We start from the raw sequence: 21,138 nt of genomic DNA, 5'->3' as shown, positions 1-21,138 counted from the left end.
GGGAAGGAGAGCCCAGGTACGCAGGTGTGCGGGCCCCGACCCGCGTCTACCTCCAGCCCCGGCCCACCTGCCCTGACAGCCTGGGAGGCCACCTCAAGCACCGCAAGGGCCTTGACGCTGCCGCATCGGTGTGACTTTGTGTCCCAAACCCTGGGAATGACTCCCCGATCCTCGGGGGCACCCGTCTCCAGGGGGCAGCGGCCGGGGCAGGTACACCTGCAGGTTCGTGACCCCGGGGCCAGAGAGACGCACGTTCAAAATCGGACTCAGCAAGGCCTGACGGCTTGGCCGGGGCCCCTCGCTGCCTCTCTCCACTGCGGTTTGAAGGGCTGGGGAGAATCAGATGACTCAGTGCAGGAAGGGTTCAGCAGGATGAGAGGAACACGGCTGTGCTGAGCGTCAGGGAGTGCCCACCCCCCACCCTCGCCCAGGGCTTCGGGGCGTCCCGTCAGCGCGGCCAACGGTATGCCCCGAGTGCCACTTCCTGCAAGGGACAGCCTTTCCTCTTTGCTTTGGCCGCGAGGAAGCTCAGAGCTGAATTTACAAGTCATTACCAGCAACCAGAGACTTCTACGTGATGTGGCTTCTTTTAGGCCTACCTTCGATTCTGCCTTTGCCCTAATTTCCTATTTATTTTTATCTTTCTGCATTGTCTGTGTTGCTCTAAGCTTTAATATCAATATAAACATACGTATTTTTTATGTTTACGTTTATTTATTTACACGGCAAGACATACATGTAACATATAACCCCTTAGTTCCCGCTCTGCCCGAATGATCAGTGGCAGCTGCGTGTGGAGGCTTCATCTTTCCCAGTAGTGGGTTAGGACTGATCCCAAGCCAGACAGCCCCCCGCCCATTTCTTGGCCAGAAGAGGCTCCCTGTTCTGCTCTTATTGGTACCTGGAGGGGGGAGTGCGTAGGAAGAGGTCTGGACGCCCCTTTTGCAAATGAGAAACAGAATCCCAGGGAGAGGCCATGGCCTCCCCAAGACCACACAGCAGTGAAAGCCACGTAGTTGTGGGACCCAGGAGGTTTGATCTGGGTCTTGTGGCTCAGTCCCCTGCCATGGCGTGGCCATTCCCATGAGCCCTCAGGGTAGTGGCTGCCCCCAGGCCGACTTGGGTATGGAGGCGCTGTCCCGGGACACTGACAGAGAGCCTCGGGCTCTGGAACAGAACCAGGCCAGACCTCTGGCAGGCCCCCCACAGCACCTGCCTGGGCAGGTAGGCTCCCTGTCCTGCGGCTGTGCAGACAGACCCAGACCACCACACAGAGCTGCTCGGATCCGGAGGTCGGGGTGGAGACCTCTCCCCACTTGGCTGTCTCCCCAGGGCCGTGAAACTAACCCATGGCCACAGCAGGCCTGGGTTCCTGGGGGGCGGAAGCCCTCCTGTCTGCCTCAGAGATGCTGCCGACAAGGCCCCTGGCCGCATCAGGCCCCGCTCTGCCTCGACCTACCGTCTCATCTCGCATATTAGCACCAGCACACATAAAACCTGAATTAACGGGTGTAGGGAACTAGACCCCGCTGAGCTCCAGCGAGGAGAGCAGCGAGAAGAGTGCCAGGGTGGCCCAAACACCTGGAGAGCTGTCTGCTCTCAGTGAAGTATAAGGCACTGTGCTTCCTGGGGGCCCACTGTGTGCAAAGACTTGTGTCCGGTCCCCTGGGTCTCTCACGGAAGCCACACGTGCTCTGGGATTCACGGTGCGTCCCCAACACTCCACCAGGAGCCACTCCTGCCCCGGCCTTCTGGATGAGGAGACTGAGGCTCTGAAGAAGCATGTCCAGGAGGGTGGCTCGCAGCTGGGGGGCTGGGCGTGCCCATCACTTGGCACCATGTAGGTAGGTGGCTGTGACTCGGAGCTCGCTCAGCAGAGTCTCTGTGCCAACAACTCAGCCCTCCCAGCCCTCCCCGATTCCATCTGCTTCGAGGAGGTGAATCAGAGTCCTCAGGCCGCAGGGCAGGCCGAGGACTCAGGGAGACGCAAAGGCCCATGGCAGGCCAGGTAATCCTTGCCCTGCACCTCACTCCTGGTCCTGGAGTGGGACCTCAGCCGCCTGCCAGGGACCAGGCTGAATCCCTCAGGAAGGGTGGGCCTGGCTGCCAGCTGGGGCCTGAGGGGCTGGTGCTGGGCTCTTCTGAAAGATGGGCTCACGTTCCCTTCCTGGCCAGGCCGCCCACCTCCCGGGCTGCCTCCCTGCCCTGGCCCAGGGCAAAGACCATCTACCTGGGCTCTGCGGTCCTGGAATGTCTCCCGAAGGCCACGATAGGTCCCGCTTCCTTGGGGGTGCTCTGGGATGAGTCATGTTCTGAAAGACGCAAGGTGACCAAGGAATCAGCTGGGCAGGCCTGGTGGCACATGACCCTGAGAACGGGAGGGGGCTCAGTGTGACCATCCCCTGCCTCTCATTTACCCCACACAACCACCACAGATGGCAGCCCACCACTCACAGCGGGCAAGGCGCCCAAATGCCCAGAGGTTACAGACGGCAAGGGAAGCCTTGTCCGACCGCCCGACTCCCACCCCAAACCAAACCCTTCAACCACTGGCTTCCTTGGGGCCCAGCCATGCTATCTTCCACTCTTGTGGGGATGCCGCCTGAGACAGAGTCTCCCCAGCTCTAGTAGGAGGCTGGGGGTCCCCTGAAATCAGCTCACAGATTCTGGTACTGCCCATCCCCCCAGGGCTGGCAGGTCTGTGGCAGAGACCAGTTCCTATGCAGCCTGGGGGCACCCTGGCTCAGCACAGCGCCCGGGATGACGGGGAAGTGCCCCCCGCTCTTGGAACGATGTGTCTATCCGGGACCCAGAAGTGTAGACCTGACTCTGGTCTTTTCCCAATGAGCCCGTCAGAGGACACCCCAGGACCAACTGAGTAGGAACACTAGGACCTGGGGGGGCCCTGAGAGCACTCGGCCCAGGGTGACTCGGACGGAGGCCAGGCTCTTGCCCCTGCCCCGCCTCCAGCTCAGGCTTGCATCCGGGGTCCAGGCTCCCTCAAAGCAGGGCTGGCTCCCTGTCTGTGAGGACGGAACGGCAGACCCAGGCCCAACTCACCACAGAGAGGAGCTGGGCTGGGCCTCAGCCAGAGCCACTCTGCCTCTGCCCCAGGCTGAGTGTGAGTGGGTGGACAGGATGGCAGGGTTCCAGCTTCCACACCCTCCTCCCCTGCCCTTTCTGAGTATCCCCAGCTTCTGGAACATGCCCACACAAGCTGGGAGGCTCCCAGAGGCCCCCCAGTGCGAGAATGAGGCTGCTCTGTCCCCCAAGAAGTGCAACCTTCCCCGGGCCCCATCACTGAGCAGGTGCCACCCAGAGCAGGAGCCACTGGGCCAAGAGTGACCAGTTGCCACTAATTGGCTTGTAGCCCTCCCCCTCAGGCACAGGCCCCTGGCAGTGGGGATCATGGGACTCATAAGGCCCTCAGAGGCCAGAGGGGACCTGCTGGTGGGCTCCCAAGGCTGTGCTTGGACTCCCAGCCCTAAAATGTTGGGTGGAACCCCAACACCACCCCTGAAGCTGGGGACCTACAGGAATTTGTGAGCCCGGTGCACTCTGCACGCAGCATGGACTCAGGACCACGAGTCAGCCAGCTCTGGGTTCTAATCCTGTTTCCCTATCTCTCCTGGCCTAGAGCCTCTCTTAGCCTTAGTTTCCCTAGCTGCAGGATGGGCTTCTGGGCCGGAGCACCTCACTGCCCTATTTTATAGGAGGGGAGCACCCCCAAGATGGGACTGCCCTGAGGCAGCAGAGCCCTTGCCTCACCGGCCAGGATGCCCTCCCTGCCTCTCCTCCCAGCAGGATGGAGCCCCGGCGTGCACCGCTGTTTAAGGACCCCGGGCCCATCTGCCTGCGCCTGTAAGATGGGCAGGTTAGGAAGTCCCTCGAGCTGGGGTATCTCCGATACCCCAACCTGGAGCTGATGAGACAGCGCCCTGGGGCTCGCCCAGGAAAGAACCCCAAAACAGCACAGGGGAGCCAATGGAGCACGCACCCACTCCTCCCTCTGGACCGAGAGCACAGCCTGGTTGGGGCTCACAGAGGACCGCTTCCATGGGCAGCACCCTGTGGTACCCACAGGCCTGGCAGGCGAGGCCCCCTTTGTGCACAAACAGCCCTATTCAATATCACTAGTTGATGTCAGCAGAGATCAGGCTTCCGGGGAGCCGGAGGAGGTGAAAACAGGACAAGGCCACACTGTGCCTGCTCTGGACACAGGGGTGTGGAAACTCTGTCCTGACAGGTGAGCAGAGCTCCAGCTGCGGGAGCAGGCTTGGCTCTGGGATCCCGGCCCAATCCCTGTACGACACAGGAGCCACACGTGGCCGTGGCTGAAAACTCACAAGGACGGCTGCCCAGGGCGGGTGATGTGAAGCCCGGATGCCCCTTCCAACTTCAGAGCAGCACTGACAGAATGCTCTCCCCCGGGACACTCTGTTGCTCCCATACCCTTGCGCCCACTCTCCCGGTGACGGCACAGAACAGCCAGGTTAAGTGTCCACTGGGCACTGGTGCACGGAGGCATTCACTCTCTGCCTGGTTCCAGTCGCTGCGTGCTGAGCCACACAACCATCGCGTGGCCTGCCCTCAGAGCCCTTACAGACCCTGTGAGTGCGTCGTCCCCCGTTGGGGCTGCCTGAGCCTCCTGCAGCTGTCCTCCCTCAAGAGGCCAGCCCACATGGTGCGGGGGTGGGAAGGGAGGCCGGGGCCCCTGTCTCAGGGTCACTAATGAACTTGGGCCCCCGAGTCCCAGAGGTCACGAGGCAGGCTGGGGGAAGCACGGGAAGCCGGCCAGACGCACGGCCTCTGCTTGCTGTGCGGCTCCAGGCACAAGATCGCCCTCTCCTGCCTTCCCTCCTGTGATGTGCATCTCATGTGTGCCTGGCCTCCCAGAGCTGTGGTGGGCGCTCCCGGTGACAAAAGTCCACGTCCCAGGCGCAGGGCTGGCTCACGATGATGCCTACCACTGCTCTCAGTGCTGGGCCCCCGTTCCCTCTCAGAGCCCGTGCCCCACGGTGTGGTCACTTGGACAACAGGGTCAGCCCGGGCCATCTTGGCAGCTTCCCCGTGCCCCCCCCATGCAGTTCTGTCCTCTGGAAGGCTTTGGCACAATGAGGCTGGTGCTTCAATGGTCAGAACCAACCCTGGGCCCCGGCAGGATGTCTCAGAGCTCAATCCCCACCTTGCCCAGGCCCACGAGTAGCCTGGTCTCCGCAACATTCCTGTGCCTATCTGCAGGGGCCACTGAGGTCCCATTTCAGCTCTGGACAAGCCCCTCCACCGGGGCCTCAGGCTCCCAGTCTGTTACACAGGGACAGCAACACCTACCTCCTCAAATTTACACGCAAGGTTAGAGAGGATACCCGCTGCACACGCAGGCCGCATGAGGCTCACTGGACTGCACGCCCACCGCCGCCCCCCGGGGTACTCTGAGGACGTGTAGGAACCCACCCTGGGCCTTTATCCTGGAGAAATTCCTCCTCTACCTCTTATCTTACCAGGGACTAAGTCTCCGGGGCCTGGGGCCTGAGTGGACTTCGTGGGGCAGGAGCTCGGAGCCCTCAGTAGGAACCCTGATGTTGGCCAAGCTTCAGGACCCAGAGCCATGGGAGCCTGGATCCCCAGAGCGCTCAGCCTGCCTTGTCTAGACTTCTCTTCGGCATTAAACTTGGTCTTCTCCAAGGTCATGTGTGGGAGAAACATCCTACAAACTGGAAAGAGCCAGTTGCTAATGAATCATGCACAGAGCTCACCCTCAATTTATGTGCAGAAATGCCCTGCGGAGGACCGAGGCCCGGCCCTGGGGTCGTGCTGTGTCGGACACCCAAGGCCTCAGGTGCCCAAGACGGGTCGGGAGGCGTCAGCAGTAGACCGTGAGCTTGTGGGCAGCCACGTCCTCCAGCCAGAGTGCCAGATGCATAAGCCAGGGGTTCATCCCCAGCTCGGCTGCTTCATTTGGGTCAACACGGCCCTAGCAGGGACTCAGGGAGCCGGGACTTGGGGAGCAGCTGACATGATAGGGCACAGGCCAGTTCAAATCCCCAAGGACGCAGCATCCAGTGGCAGGGCCACCAGCCCCGGGCAGGAGCCTGGGCTGCAGAGCCCAACAGGCTGAAGAGAATCTCCTGGGTTGCGTGGCCTTCAGGACCCTGGCCTCTCTGAGCCCCAGTTTTCTATCAAGAAGCAGCCATTCACACCTACCGGACAAAGCTGACATCATGAACACAAAAATGAACACACTCCCACCGGCTTGGCCCGCACACACAGTAGGCGCTCTCGCCAGACAGTGGCCGACGCCATGCAAGTTACCAACTTGGGGCCAGAAAAGCGAGTCACCGGTGGCCAGAGGTGCGTCCGTTCACACACCCGCCTTGAGCTCTACCAGGTCGGGGGGCGTCACAAGGGACGTCCATACCTCTAACAGCAAAGGAACAGGCCCCAGCGCCAGCCTAACAACAGGGGTCCCGGTCTCCACGGACAGACGTCACCTCTAGACATCAGACTCCCAACACTTGGGACGCGAATGGAGACATCACGGTGGGCCCGGCCCCAAAGTGGCAGCATCACCCCCACCATCGGCCCAGAGGGGCCTCAACGTGCTCCCCACTCTCAGGGGCCCCCTTTGCCCCCCACATCTCCTCTGCTCCTTTTAAAGGGCCCAGACGCGCCCTGGTGACGGTGCGGCCCTCAGTCAACGGCTCTCCTTCTGGGGGGAGAACGTGCATGAGGATTTGGGTGGGTCAGGGTCACTCTGGCTGGGTGGTTAGTTTTGTGATTTAAAGGAGTTTTTCCTCATTCAGCAAGATCCGGACAAACGAGAAAAGGAGAAAAAGGCAGCCAACAGTCCCCCTCTGCTGAGCCCAGCCCGCGGCAGACTCCCCTCCCAGGAGGGGCTCCCACGCGCACCACGGCGGCTGGCCACAGACTTCCGTGGCCCCCACCGGCCATGTCCGCTGAGCGGCCATGCAATATCCCATCAGATAGCTTTGTCACAAGTATCTGAACCAGACACCTCACCCCGGACAGCGGCCGGCCACTTCATTGCTCTCCTCCGGAGAGACATTAGGATGCGCACTTCTGGCTTTATGCATAGCTCTTTCCCCTTTCCCAGGGGAGACCCCGCTCAAAGCCCAGAAGCACTTTCACACACCTGAGGCAGCCGCCCCAAGCTGGTCCCTCAGAACCTTCCGGAGACCCACCAAATGTCGGAGGTGGGGAAATGGAGGCTCAGAGTTGGGGAGGGAGTGGGCCGAGATCACAGAGCAGGCCAACGGCAGAGCCGGGGAGGGACCGAGGCCCCTGCCCTCCGGTCAGGCGTGATCGCCTCGAGCACACTTTTCAAAAGGCCTCAGTGGAAGCTGCCTGAGACCTGTCCATCACAAACCCGTGAAGATGAACGACGGGAGAGGAGAGGGGTGTGGTGGGTGCCACAGAGAGGCTGGGCCGCCCACTGCCAGGGGACAGGAGGCAAGAGGGCTTTGGAGCTTGTGAGGACTTGCTAGAGGAGGAGGACCCCCATAAGCCACAACATGGCAGCAGGGCCGTGCAGGAAATTCATGAACGGGAAATGTCTGACCTAAATTAACAGAATGTGCCACTACTCACCAATGACATCGGATGGGCCGAGAGAGTCCACCTTTCACACCCACTGAGCTGAGGGGAAAAGGCCCCAGAGCCTTCCAAGGCACCTCTCACAGCTGGTCTTCCCAACCGAACCCCAGCCCCAAAGCAGCAGCCGTGGTTTTCCCGTGGCCTGGAGTTACCTGGCGTCCTCTGTCCGTGGGCCGCAGATGCTCAGGGCTCAGGCCTGTCCATCGGGCACTGCCATGCTGTCCCCGATGAGGTGGACTCACAAGCCCCTCGGGTTAGTCCTAAAAGGGAACATATTGGTGGAGGTAATAAAGTAAGCTCCGTCCCCTTGTTTCTCCGAGCGTCGTGGCCAGGTGACGTGGCCAGGTGACGTGGCTCGTGCTGCTGCACTGAGTGCAAGGTTCACAGCCTTCCCTTCTTCTGTTTCAGCCTTGGGATTCTGTTTCATTCATTCATGAAACGTTCCCCCAAGAGCCCGCCCTGGGCCAGGCTGGTGATTCTAGCCGGTCCTTCTGGAGATGCTCAGTCTTCCAGGGCAGACACGTGCCGTGAACTGAGCAGTGGGCAGGTGGGGAGCAGGGAGGGCCTCCAGGAGGAGGTGATGCTGGGCTGCAGTCTAGAGAAGTGGGAGGATGGCAACATGGAGGGGGCAGAGCAGGCTGCTGGGAGCTTCTCGAGCCCCAGGAAGGGGAGACTGGACTTCCGCCGGGAGCCCCACAGGGTGGAGGTCAGGGCAGAGGTTTGCGTGGTGGTCACACGTCCCTGGATGGGCGAGACTCGGACATGCTGAGCAGCAGCAGAGCTAGCAGGACTTGGGCACAGTCTGGGTGCGGCAGGGAGGGGGGCCAGCGATGACCCTCAGGTCAACAGCTGGGGGACAGCCCCCAGGAATTATAGGGGGGCAGGAGGGGACAGCTGTGGTCATAGTGGAGGAAATCCCCTAGCAGGGGCTGCCCACAGTCGGGCCCCAAACGGCGCAGTGTCCAGGCGGCCCACCGTGGCCAGCCACGGCCTCTCTTGCGCCCTGGCCAACATGGCGAGCCACGTCCTCATTTCGTTTTAGAGCGCACCCCGATCCCAAGCCAGAGAAATGCGCCTCCTTACTTCTGCCGGACGCCATGGCCCCGGCCCCCCCTTCTGCGGCACCAAGAATGAGAGGTGCGGCCTCCAGCCTGACCATCAGCATTCTAATGGGCCGGCCGGTCTGGCTGGGGCTCGTCCGTGAAGAATCTGTGTGGGGGGCTCAGCCTCCTGGCTGGCAGCCTGTCAGTGTCCTGCGAGGCTGCCCCAGATAGCAGACGTCAGGGCTCAGCACACAGAGGGGCTCTGTCCCCAGGACACAAAGCAGAGCTTGGGTGCTGGGCGGTGCCCGCTGGCCTCACGACCTCCCCCACCAGCGGGTCTCTGGGGGCACAGGGGGACCGAGATGGGAGGGGCGGTGGAGACCGGAGGAGCCGGCCTGCCCACCATAAATCACCACGCCAGGCTTTATAATTATCTGGGCACTTAAGCTCCTCTTTCTTCGCTTCCCCCTTTCCCTGGGGAAATTTCCTTCATTTCCTACATTACCCCGGTCTCCCCGCATGTCTAAATCAACCTGGGCCACGTCACCACCTACTCGTCTGAGCCAGCTCCCTCGGCCTACTTTCACTGGGGAGGGTGGGCTGGAAGGCAAGAAGGACCCATCGCTCAAACCCAAGTTCCCTCCCCGCCCAGGGCAGAAAGCTGAAAATGCCACCGCGCCCGTCCTTCGAGCTGTGGCGGCGAGCATGTCCCCGGTGTCTGGTGTCTGTCGGCTGCCGCTTCCCGCCCCCGGGATCTGTCGGCGAACCCGGGGGGCGGTGGGCTTCCCCGGGGACGCAGGCCCGAGGTTGAGTGGGGTCCCAGATGAAGAAGAGGAAATGCCACTGCACCGGCTACCCTGGGCTTTTCAGCAGCCGTTCCAGGTGACCTTGACAAACAGCCTTCCCTGGGGCCAGGCTGGGCCAGCGTCACCCCGCCAGAGTCTGGGGCAATCTGGAAGGTGCAGCCTGCTTCGTTCATGGTGAGGATTCTGCCGTGGGAGCGGTTCTGACACCACCATCTACCGTTTGTCCAGCCCAACCCCAAATCTCACCTAATTCCCACGTGCCTGCAGGCCTGTGTTACTCTCCCCATTTCACAGATGAGAACACTGAGGCCCAGGGAGGAAAGCAATCTGCCCGAAGGCCTGCCACTCCCGAGGTTCTGCTCCTTGCATGTAAGCTGGAAAGGGCCCCCGTAGGGCAATGGCAGGGCCCAGCAGAAGGCAGGTCGCGCACGAGCCCTCAAAGGGTCCCCCGTCATCTCCAGTAAAACTCCCACCTCCTCAGAGGTGGAGGGAGGGCAGCACCTCGGCCAGGGCATCAGGCTGGGGCCAGGGGCCGCTGCTGTAGACCAGCCCTGGGCAAGCATTTCAAAGTCAACAAGCCGCAAGGCTCTCCCAGGCCTCCCTCCCAGGGGGATGAGCCAGCCGGGTTTTTTTAAATCTGGATCTCATTTTCTGCCCACATTTCTGACCTCCGGAAGCCTCTTGGGTAGTTTTCCAGAGCCCTCTGGATCCTGTCACGGGCACGTTTCATGCCTCTGCTCACCGAATCACAGCCAGGGCGCTGGGCACCCCACAGATGCCAGGTGGGGCCTGCGGGCACAGCTGCCCGGGCCTTCCCAAGCCCTGGGCCCACGGGCTCCAACTGGCTCTCCGACAGCCATCTCCGGTCAAATTCCAGGACTCCTTCCCTTAAAAAAAAAAAAAAAAATCCCTCTTTGAAAACAAACAAAAACCCCAGCACTGTGAGCCCGAGAGATTTGCCTTGGCCTCAGCTGCATTTTCTGTTTGGTCCTGTCCTGTTTGGCACGGCAGCACCTGGAGAAGCCATGCCTCCCTCTCATTCTGCAGATGGGTAAACTGAGGCCCAGACAGAGGGAGGGGCTTACCGAAAGCCCCCCCAGTGATTCTATGGCCCAGCCGGAATGGAGCTGGGGGGGCCCCTCAGCCGCTGCTGGTTCTGGGCGAGAAAGGCCAGGGTCTGAGCCCACAGTGGGGTTAAGGTAAGAGCAGTCACGGCCCTGGGCCGGCCCCTGGGCTCGGGGCAACGCAGGCCCCTCGGGCCCTCGCTCCACCCAGGTGCTCCCGGTCCCGTGGCCTGGAAGGCTGGTGCGCAGTACATGCAAAAGAACCTCGGGGCGGGGGGAGCCTTGAACTTCGGGGGCAGAGCTCAAGGAAAGCAGGCTGGCTCTAATGGAAACCAGTCAGCGGGCCAAATGCAGCAGGAACCCCCCCCCAGCGGTTTCCATGGGGACGGAGCCCGGGAGGTGGAGCTCTGGCGCGGGCTACAGCAGCAGATGTGGCCTGTGCAGGGCTGGCGTGGGGCGGCGGGAGGGGCGGCGCTGCGCCTGGCAGCAGGGCCCGGAGACGTGGCAGGCCCCGGGCTGGAGGTAAGAACGAGCCCGGGGCTGTGGGTCCGCCGCCTCTGGGAGGCTTCCTGCATCCCTCGGGCGGGCACTGGTGCCCCCGGCTCACTTTCTGCTCCCCAGCCAGCACCACCAGGCCTGGGGCCGGGCCTCCTAGAGGGCGCCCGTGTTCGCTAAGTGAGGTCCCCGGGCCTGTGAGTGGGGGACAGACACGACCGCCTGGCACGGCTCTAGCCCTCTAGCAGAGGACCCAGTACTCAACCAGGTCCGCCTGGTCCAGTCACTGGATGGTGCTGTCCGTCTCCTCCTGGACCCCAAGCCAGGGCCCGCCCGTAGCAGGCTCCCCAGCCCTTCTGAGAGGCACCCTCGAGGATCACATGAGCTCTGAGCAACGCTGGGACACGAGCGCCAGAGAGGGAACCCCATGGATGGACAGGGCACGGTTTCTCGAACATGACACGGCCCTGCTCACCTGCAGAGAGCTGCTGTCACATGCAGTTACCCTGGCCTCTACATGGCACCCCAGCACTGCTGTCCTGCCCGAAGCTGAGGGACCCCCCCTCCAGCTGAGACCCTTGCCTCGGAGCAGACCTCACAGGGGCCGACGACCTCGGGCGCCTGGCCGATCCACCTTGTGCACCTTAGCACAAGGCACGAGCATCTCCAGGAGAAAGGGGTCCAGGCCCATCAGATACAACCAGCCCCCACGAGAAGAGCCTGCAAAAAACCCCAGCTCGTCATCCGCTGCAGGCTCCTAGCACAATGGAAGGGTATCAACTGGGCACAGAGCAGAAAGGGCCATTTGAGAACGTCAAAGGCTGCAAAATGGTCTTGTCTGTTCCAGGTTTTTACAGTGTCCCTCAAAGGCCGTTATTCCCAGTGCCTGAGTGATAAACTCTGTAGATCACCTGGGCCTTGTGTGTTTCCGTGGGCCAGAAGAACAGCGAGAGCAGGGATGACACCCTGGCCCGTGGCCACACTGTGCACCGTCTGGCTCCAGCCAGCACCCTGAGCCCTAGAGCCCTGAAGCCCTCACCCCAGCAGGGCACTGGAGGCTTTGCGGGCCCAACTGCCAGGCCCCAGATGCTGGGGTCATGGCAACCCAGCCAGAGACGGGTCCTTGGGGCCCCGGAACCAGCACGACATGGCCCCTGGGGGGAAGGGATGGAGGCCATCCTGGCTCTCCCTGGGGGCGGAAGAACTCCAGCGCAAAGGATAGGGCCTTCCTGGCACTGCGTGTCTGGGAAGAGCCCACCAAGGTCAGCATCCATGACAGGGAAACAATAAAAAGGGGTCTTGTATCGGCCGTTTCCACAGAGCGTGGGGACAGCGTGGGGAGAGCGCAGGTCCTGTGGTCAGAGACTGGTTTGGGTGCAGCCTCTGTTACTCCCTCGCTGTGTGACCCTGGGAACGCTCCTTGGCCTCTTTGAGCCTTGGTTTTCTCACACAGAAAACTGCTAACACCTTCCACACAGGCAGGGCCTGCAGCCGTCCTGTCCGCACCATGTTCCAGCACCCGGGCAGCGCCGGCCCACGCTGGCTCCGATGGGATGTCAGAAGGAAGCAGAACGGGCCGACTGCATTTTCAAATGGACAGTTAAAAAAAGGGAGGGGGGTGCCTGGGTGGCTCAGTCGGTGAAGCGTCTGCCTTCGCTCAGGTCATGATCCCGGGGTCCTGGGACGGAGCCCCGCGTCGGGCTCCCCGCTTGGCGGGGAGTCTGCATCTCCCTCTCCCTCTGCCTCTCCCCCTGCTTGTGCTGTCTTTCAAATAAATAAACAAAATCTTTAAAATAAATAAATAAACAGGATCAAAGTAGCCGGCCCTGAGGCTGGCACTTAGTAGGTCAACAAAGGGTTGCTCCCCCCAGCTGCAAGGAACTGAGTCCTGCGCGCAGCATCTGACATGCGCTGACCCTCCCTTGGGGGAGCCAAGTGTGGCCCCCAATTCTCCACTGGGCCAAGGCAGGGGTTTCTGCTTCTCTGGGTTCCTTCACTGGTCCTGCCTGAGCCTGTCTTGCTCACTCGTCCCCTGGCAGTGGGACGCTTGCGGTGGCAGCCATACCTCTCCGCGGTGGCATCCGCTGAGGCTCGCCCGGGAGTGCCCACCTGGAAGCTGCTTCCCAGAGCTGCCACCAGCACCCGCACGGTCACACAGGCCATCTGAGCATGACCGCATCTTGGGGGGGCGAGGCTCACCTCTGGAGCTAGAGCACCCAGGACCGAGGCCCGAGACCCTCGGGGCCCACCCATCCGGGGCTGAGAGCCTCCACAGGTCCTGGCACCAGGCGACGTGCTCTTCGGGTGATCGTAACCACGAAGCTTGAGCCGGAGGGCACCTTCTCTACCGCGGTCAGCCCCCGCGATGCTCCTGCAGGCCGCCACCGCTGTGTCACCTGGGCCCGGGCACGGCCGGCAGGCGGGGGGGCCACCCGCCTGGACCCCGCATGCCACGCTCAGGTGGGAGACCTCATCCCATCGAGCCAAAAGAAGCTGCGCAACCAGAAGGCTCTGGCGGGTGGGGAACTCCGCTTGCCTCGAGGACCCCGCCGCCCACGCCTGGGCCGGAAGTGCAGACACACCCACTGCAGGAATCCTGGGGCAGGGCCGGGCGCCCAGGAAACTGGGCCAGAGGTTCCCCAGCACATGCTGGAGCAGCCCGGCCCCCCCGCCCCCACCCTTCTGTGGGTCTGCGGGCCTGGCCTCTCAGACCTCCCTCCTAGTCCCTCAAGAAACTCGGAAGCCAGAGTCCTGGGGACCCGAGGCTGGGGACACTTTCCCAGGGCCCACCAACAACTGCTCCCCATTAAGGGGGATGAGTGGGGAGTGACCTCATCACCAGGGAGGCCACGAGAAACCTGTGGGTAGTATTGATCCCCTTGCTTTATGGATAGGGAAACTGAGGCTGGGATGGGCAGGCAGCGCTCCTGAGAGTCCAGGCCTCCGGTCTCTACCTAAGAGGCCCCAATGAGGGGACACACAAACCACCCGGGGCCTCCCAGACAGGCTGCCATCTGCCACGTCAGACCATTTCCCGAGTCTCGTGCTGTTATAAATGCTTTAAAGATACAGAACCCAGGCCCATAGTAAAGATTCTCATCAAAGCTCTTTTTTTGTCCAAAGGTGCGCTGGGCGTTCACAGGACCTCATCAAATCCCCCGTCCCCAGCACGTTACTGATGAGCTAGCTGGGCCGCTAAAGCTGCTCAGTGGCCGCCCAGGGGCCCGGGCCCCGCACACAGGTGCACGCACGCACACGGACCTGCCCAGGAAGACTAGCCCCGCTGGCTGCTTCTCGAAGGACGGCCGCCAGCGCACCAACCGGCCCACCCCTGGGCTTTCCGGCCGCTCCCCTCCCTCGGCCGCCTTCCCGGATCCTGTTCTGGGCCTGCCCGTGCCGCCATTTCCTCTCCCAGGCCTAGAGGCTCACTTCCACTCCTCAGCGTTTGCAAATGGCCGGTGCCTGGAACAGCCTGCCCCTCCGGGGAGACCGCACCATGCCTCGCCAGGTCCCAGCGGGTAGCCAGCCCGGCCAAAGGGTCTTCCTTCACCTCCCAGGGGCCTGGCGGCTGGGTGCCCTGTCCAGCCTGCTTTGGCTGGCCCTGGGCTGGGGAAGACGACCCATCACACCGGGGCAGCCGAGTGCTCAGCAAGTGTGCCCCGGAGTGGCCCACGGGCTCCATGGCTCGCTGAGAAGCCATGAAGAGCACCTGCCCCAAGCTGGCACAGTGCCTCCAAACGCCCATCCACCTCTGGAAACCACCGACGTACCAGGCAGAGCACAGCACACTGTGTGCGTCTGCACATGGCCCGGGGCTCACGCACGGGCAAGGGTGCGCCGTCCACACCTGAGCACCGCGTGGACGTGCAGGATGAACGCGGGCTTTGGAGGACGGCGGGCCCATCCCTGATCTTCATCAGCTGGTTGAATCTGGGGACTCAGCTTCAGGCTCAGTGCCTCCCCTGGCCGAATGGAGCCGGTGTTAACCCCCGCCTGGCAGGCACGTCCGAGACTCAGAAATCAACCGAGGATTAACAGCGGGTATGGGGTGCTCCCTGGGAACTGAGCGCTGTGCTAAGGGCGTTCCATGTGTGACTATGAGGCGGGGACACTTACTGGGCCCATTTCACAGATGAGCAAACGGGGACACGGAGAGGTGAAATGAGTTGCCTTTGATCAACAGGGCCAGGAACTAACACCGACTCAGTCTGAACCCCGGCCTCAGTCCCGGAGCTCCCGCTCTTCTGCACTCCTCTCTGCTGACCGAGCAAGGTGCCGGGCTCTGGTTCTGAGGGCGGCGGCCGCTCCGCCTTGCCCACTCTTTCAGAGCACCCAGCCCAGCGCCATGTTCTCGGGGCTGCTAGTAAATACAGGTCTGATGCCAAGACCAGGGTCAATAGGCTGAAAGACCAAATGGGAAAGGAGGAAGTGGTTAAAAAAAAAAAAAAAATGCAAGAGCAGGACCGCTAGAGAAAGCAGCTCCCCAGGAGCTCCGGCAAATTTCATCAACTTTTCGCCCTTCCTGTTATTCCCAAACATCTCCACCAACAGGTACGTGCCTTCAAATAAACAAGCCACAACAAAGCACTTCTATTAACAAATGGAAGGAGACTTGGGAGCCTGCAGGAGACAGCAGAGGGAAGCATCCCTGCCTCGTTCAGGTTCGGCCACAAGCCCCGGGTGTGAGCTCCGGGCCACAGCGAGGGAAGGCGGCCTCAGAGGCTGGGAAGGGCAGAGCCGGGATCCAGAATTCGGGGAAAAGCAGAAGCAATCACTTAAAAATGGGGGGGGGCGCGCATGGGGTGGGGTGGGGAAGAACCCTCGGAACAGATTACGTCATAACGTGAACAAATTCACAAAATAAACAGTTATCATGTGCAAATTATTTGTGCTTGTAAAACTTCTCTGTCCTCATGTGTGATGACGGCCAATAAATTCTGCACCTTGTTATCTCGGTGAGATAATTTTTTTTTTTAAGTTTATAGCTACTCTTTGTGGTTTACCTGTTGATATATATATATGTGTGTATATATATATATATATATATTTTTTTTTTTTTTTTGCGGCGGGGGAGAGGGAGGGATTTAAATGTACCTTTAAACCACGCAAAATATTTGTCATCCTATTTTTCATAAACATCTCAAAATAATTTCATGTAAGCCTATACAGAACAGCTAGAGATTTAATGAAGATCTCAAAATCTTAAGTCCCAAACCCCATAATTTTGAATTTAAATCTAGCGTTAACGCTGTTCATGCTGCCAAACAACATAAAAATTGGTCATTAATTAAAACATTTAAGGTCCTTTAACGTAGGGCATTTGGAGCCTTAAAAGACAAAGACAAAGACCAACATTTAAATTCTAATCTAATGAAGGTGATGGTGGTTCTTCTGCCAAATTGTTCAGGGGACGAGAGGATCATAGGACTGTTTTTATACACAAATGCAACTTGTTTATTTTGACCTCAGTTCTTCGAAATTGTCGACTCCACAATTGAAATATGCTGTGTGTTCCAACAAGGACCCAGCAGTCGTAATGACAGACCAGCCCATCTGTGCTGTGAGAATGTATAATTTCAGTCTATAGTGGAATTTATATAGAAGCAATGATGTGAAAACTGCTATGCGTGGTACTTTCTTTAAAAAAAAAAAAAAAAAAAACCTGCCGAGAAGTATTGGGTGCCATGGAGAACGCGGATATTTTCCCTGATTCAGAACACAAAAGATTCCATGGCATTTTCCTGATTTGGGGGGAGGCAGAATGTCATTGCCCAAGTTAAAAAACAAACATGGTAATTGGTCACATATAACCATCCCAGCTCTATAAGGCGTATGCTGGAAATGTGTTATCCATAGACATTACACCCATTAGGTGAACATAATCTCGGTGGAAAATACTAATTTAGAATGAAAATGCTCATTTATGGAAATTAATTGATTTTATGCTACTTGCCCTTACCTCCAAAAAGAAGAGGAAGTCGTGCTCCGGGAATGTGACTATCACTCCAGGATTTAGGATTAAAGGCCTATTTACCTACACTAATTATACCAAAAAATAAAATTTTTGGAGATGAGGCATGGGCAGCTATTAAAAGCATAAATTCTTTAAATAAAAACTCCTTTCCCCCTACCCACCTCTCTACACTCTGGACTCTTTTGCTTTAGAATTTATGGCACTGTTTTTTTCCTATTACTTCTTTTTTGTCACCAGTGTTTTATTTGGTGCTTGCTAAATATTTGGGTAGAATGATCCTCCAGCTTGCGGCAGCAGAATGTGGCTGTCACCATCATGAAAATGTTTTAATTACCTCTGCTATATACGCCTGTCTCCGCAGCCCCAAACCCCCAGTATCGACTGCTGTCTAATCTAAGAACAAAAGCAGCCGTGATAGTCCTTGTGTGAGCTGAGCTCACTTTTATGTTTGGTGGTATCTGCCCAGGCCGGCTGCTCAGACCCACACAAACAGGGCCCAACGCCTCCGAATCAGGAAAACAAAGATGTATTTACGTGGGAATTTTCCTCTCCGTTGCAATTTAGAACTTTCTGGGCCTGATTTTCCATTTTCCATAAATCAAGACCCCAGCTACCCTCCAACATGGGGAAAAACCAGGCCGCATCTGTGGGCGTTTTTGTCAGCCTGCCAGGGGACGGAGGTAAGTTGGAGCTGAACTCTGCAAAGCCCACCTTTTATATGAAAAGGTTCAGCCCTTCTGAAGGGTCAGGGACCATCACAGAAACTCGGGCAACCGTGGAGGGTAGCTTTTGGGCTGCAGCAGCAGCGCGGCCTGGGGATGCAAAGGTCTTCGAGGGACTCCCACCCCCGTTGGCCACGGTTCAGGCCCAGGACGGTCAAGCGTCTCGGCCCACAGTTCTGCAGATGGGAAACCAGGACGGGATCCGGCACAGGCCGGTCCTGGACAACTCAGGCCCCCAGAGGGTCCGTCTGGTGGACGTGCCCACGTGGACCCCACGCACCGTCTGTGGGCAGGGCAGTTACGAGCTGGACACGGCACCGTTAGGCGGAATCCCCGGGCTTAAATAAGTGTTTAAAAAACAAAGCACAAAACCACCAAAAAGATTTTCCCCATATTGAGCTGAAAGCCGAAAAGAGCCTTCTTTTTTTCTCCCGACACCACCCCCCCACACACACACACACCCGAAATAAAATAAAACGAAAGGGAGAAAAGAACTGGATCCCTAAACTGTGGACATGGCAGCATTAAAGATGCCGGATAAAATAAAAGGGCCTCTGTTTCTCAACGCAGAACCCACCCTCCCGTGTGCCAGCCCAGCCCTGCCTGCTGAGGAGTTTGCTGGGAGGAGCATGGGCGCTTTGGTGTTTTTCCCTCTGCCGCTCCTGGCACCACCAAAAATTAAAATAATAATAATAATGATGATGATGATGAGATCCCCACGACAAACCAACACAACTGAGCAGAAACGAGTAGGCCATGCCTATTAATACCTCCCGAAACATTCGTTCAAATTATAATTGAACACACAGCTACTGTGAAATAACAAACATTCATTTTTATTGTGATTCCCAAAGCCTATAGCTTTGGATCTTAAAAATAAATGGGCTTGGCTTCTGCATTTTCCCTGCAGTTTTTGGAAAGGCTTACTTCACTGAAGATGGGGGGGGTGGTCGGAAATAGAATTTTGAATTTCGGATAACCAATTAGAGGGAAGGAAACGTAACAGGCATCGAGCACAAGATGGCAGAGCCCTCGGCTTGTCTCCAGCAAAAGAGAAGGGAAGAAGGTGACTTACCCAAGGTGCAGGAGGATGAGGAGCTTTCTCCAAAGCAAGGAAGTGAAAATGGTGCCCCCTGGCCCGGCCGGGCACAGTGGCAGGAGGAGGAGGGCAGGTCCCACTGGCCAGCAGGCCGTCCCCAGGTGCCAGCCCCGGTCCGACGGGCCCTCAGGCGTCCTGCTCTCTGGCCACCCTCGTCCACCGGTCCCCTGGGTCCTGGCCGGCGTGGCCTGGGCCTCGGCCACCCCGGCACCCGGAGGCAGGGCTGCCAGGAGCCAAGTGGTGCTGGGGGAGGCTCCGCTGCCAGCCCAGGAGGACGAGGAAAATGCTACTTTTGTCTCCTGCTCTCATCTGGCACTGGCTGCCCGGGGAGGGGGGGCCAGAGGCGGCCGCTGCGGCTCGGCCCCGCCCACCGGGAATTTTTGAAAGATGCTCCTGGGTGCCGGGAGGATGGCAGACGTGGCAGAGGCGGGTGGGCCGGACCCCCGAACCCACCACCAGGCGGGGGCGGCGGGGGGGGGGGCGGCCGAGTGGGAGAGGGAGGAGGCAGCAGGCGCGACTGGCCACTCAGCGGCCGGCCCGAGGAGGACGGGGGAGCCGGCCCGGCCCAGGCGCCAGCCCTCCCCGTGGCCAGGCGGCGCGGCCCTGGGCGCCATGTTGCTCCGGAGTCCAGGCGGCCCGGGCCCGCTCCCGGCATAGAGGCCGCATTGTTCCCGTGCCGGGCCCGAGGAGGATCAGGCGGCGGCGGCCAGCACCCGGCGTGCTCCCCGGGGGGGCGAGGCCCAGGGCCCCCCACCCTGGCCGCTCCCTGGGCCCCGGCCTCGGAGCGAGCCCGTTCCAACAGATGCCCCGAGAGGCCGTGCCGCCAGGGCTCGGCATCGGCCTTGTGTCCGAGTGGCCACCTGACCCTGGGCCACAGCAGCTCTCTGAGCCTCAGTTTCCCCATCCACAGAAGGAACAGGGCTAACGACTCCTACCACTCAGGGCCGCTGGAGGACGGAATGAAAAATGCACACAGAGGGCTAAGCACCAGGCCGGGCACCCTGCTGGCCCTCAGGAGCAGGTCGCCTTGCCCAGAGGAGCTGCAAAGCTGCCGGGCCGCCATGAGGGCATCGGAGTCCAGAGTCCAGGCATGTCACCACACCCTCTCAGACCATCACAGACTCTTCTGTGGCCAATCCTGGCCAAGGTGGAACGTGCCCGGGCTCCAGCCCTCGGACCCGGTCAGCGGGCCTGAGGGTTTATCGTGGCGCTTTTCTTTGGAGATTTATCAGATTTGGCTGTCTTTTGCTGAAGGCATCTGGGCCACATCTGTGCGGCCATACTGTCTGCCCAAGTCCCTCCCTCGGCCCTTTATGTGGCCAGGCACTTGCTGTCCCTGTGCCCGGTGAGCCACAGGGCTGTCAGTGTGAGACAGGGGCTCCCCAGGCAGGCAGGGCCAGCTCTGTGCTGGAGTGGAGGGCACAGCATGGACTGAGCGTGGCTGGGCCTGCCGTCCGGCTAATGGGCCCTTCTGTCGGTAAGGACTGGGGGTAAGGGACCGTCTAGACACCTGAGCATCTGGGGACGGGAGCTCAGGCTCAGATACGGTCATGCCCATAAAGGAGGGGGTGGGAGATGGCAAGGCGACCGAGCAAGAAGGAAGCAGCCCAGAAGGAGCCCTCTGGTCCTCGGGCTCTGGTCTCACGCACACCGCCACGTGACCAGCTCACCAGCTGATGCCAGAGACAAAGCAGGTAGGATTCCGATGCCATGCGCCTGACCAGGAACGCCGGGAATTCCATTCCAGGAATGGCTTGGTACACCTGCCAACAGCCTGGCCCCCAGGGAGGAGAGGGTCCCCCCCCACGCTCCACGGGGAAAGCCACTGAAAGCCAGGTGGCCATCTGGGGGCCAGCCCCTGACCGAGGAGAGGAGGTAGAACCTGGGTTATGGCTGCAGAGGTGGTGGGTGCCCCTTACCCCCACACACACGCACACAATATCGCCACAGCCAGAAGTGGCCTCGGCTGGGCCAGCTAGCTGCCCGGGAGATATGGCCTCCACCCCAGCGTGGGGCTCAGGACACAACACATCAGTCCAGTGGCAGAACAGCCTGGCCCGAAACAGTTCCTTCTCGGTTGCAACCCTGGGCCATGAGGTTTGGCAGCATCGCCACTGTGTCTCTGGGCCAGAATCCCCGGAGACAAGCCCTTCTCCTCCTGGCCGGGCGGGGAGGGCTCCACAGGTTAACACGCACAGAGCCCGACATGCTCGGGACACATGTGTGTCCCTGCAGGCCGGAACCCGCATGTCTGGCGCCTCCTCGGAGCCCAGGCAGGTCTGGGTGACGTGATGTACACCCAAATGCAACTCGCAGCGGCA

At 59.9% G+C, this 21,138-nt stretch overlaps 1 long non-coding RNA gene across 4 annotated transcripts in view; it reads right to left on the bottom strand.

Annotated features, from left to right (window-relative positions):
- The window catches only part of LOC118551517 (uncharacterized), a 40,231-nt gene that overhangs the window by 13,403 nt on the left and 5,690 nt on the right, over positions 1 to 21,138 (bottom strand). Inside the window, exons 1-4 of one of the 4 annotated variants that reach the window (XR_013449377.1) lie at positions 18,794 to 19,139; positions 10,206 to 10,350; positions 7,767 to 7,874; positions 2,231 to 2,312 (exon numbers count right to left, since the gene is read on the bottom strand). This is a non-coding gene — a long non-coding RNA (uncharacterized LOC118551517). Of the gene's footprint in view, positions 1 to 2,230; positions 2,313 to 7,766; positions 7,875 to 10,205; positions 10,351 to 13,221; positions 14,300 to 18,793; positions 19,140 to 21,138 lie in introns of those variants that run through there. The other 3 variants (XR_013449376.1, XR_013449378.1, XR_013449375.1) reach the window with 3 other exon arrangements.

Source organism: Halichoerus grypus, chromosome 6 (assembly GCF_964656455.1).
Source record: "Halichoerus grypus chromosome 6, mHalGry1.hap1.1, whole genome shotgun sequence".
Taxonomy (NCBI): domain Eukaryota; kingdom Metazoa; phylum Chordata; class Mammalia; order Carnivora; family Phocidae; genus Halichoerus; species Halichoerus grypus.
Note: the sequence above shows the minus strand (reverse complement) of the source record. Positions and strands in the feature narration are given on the sequence as shown.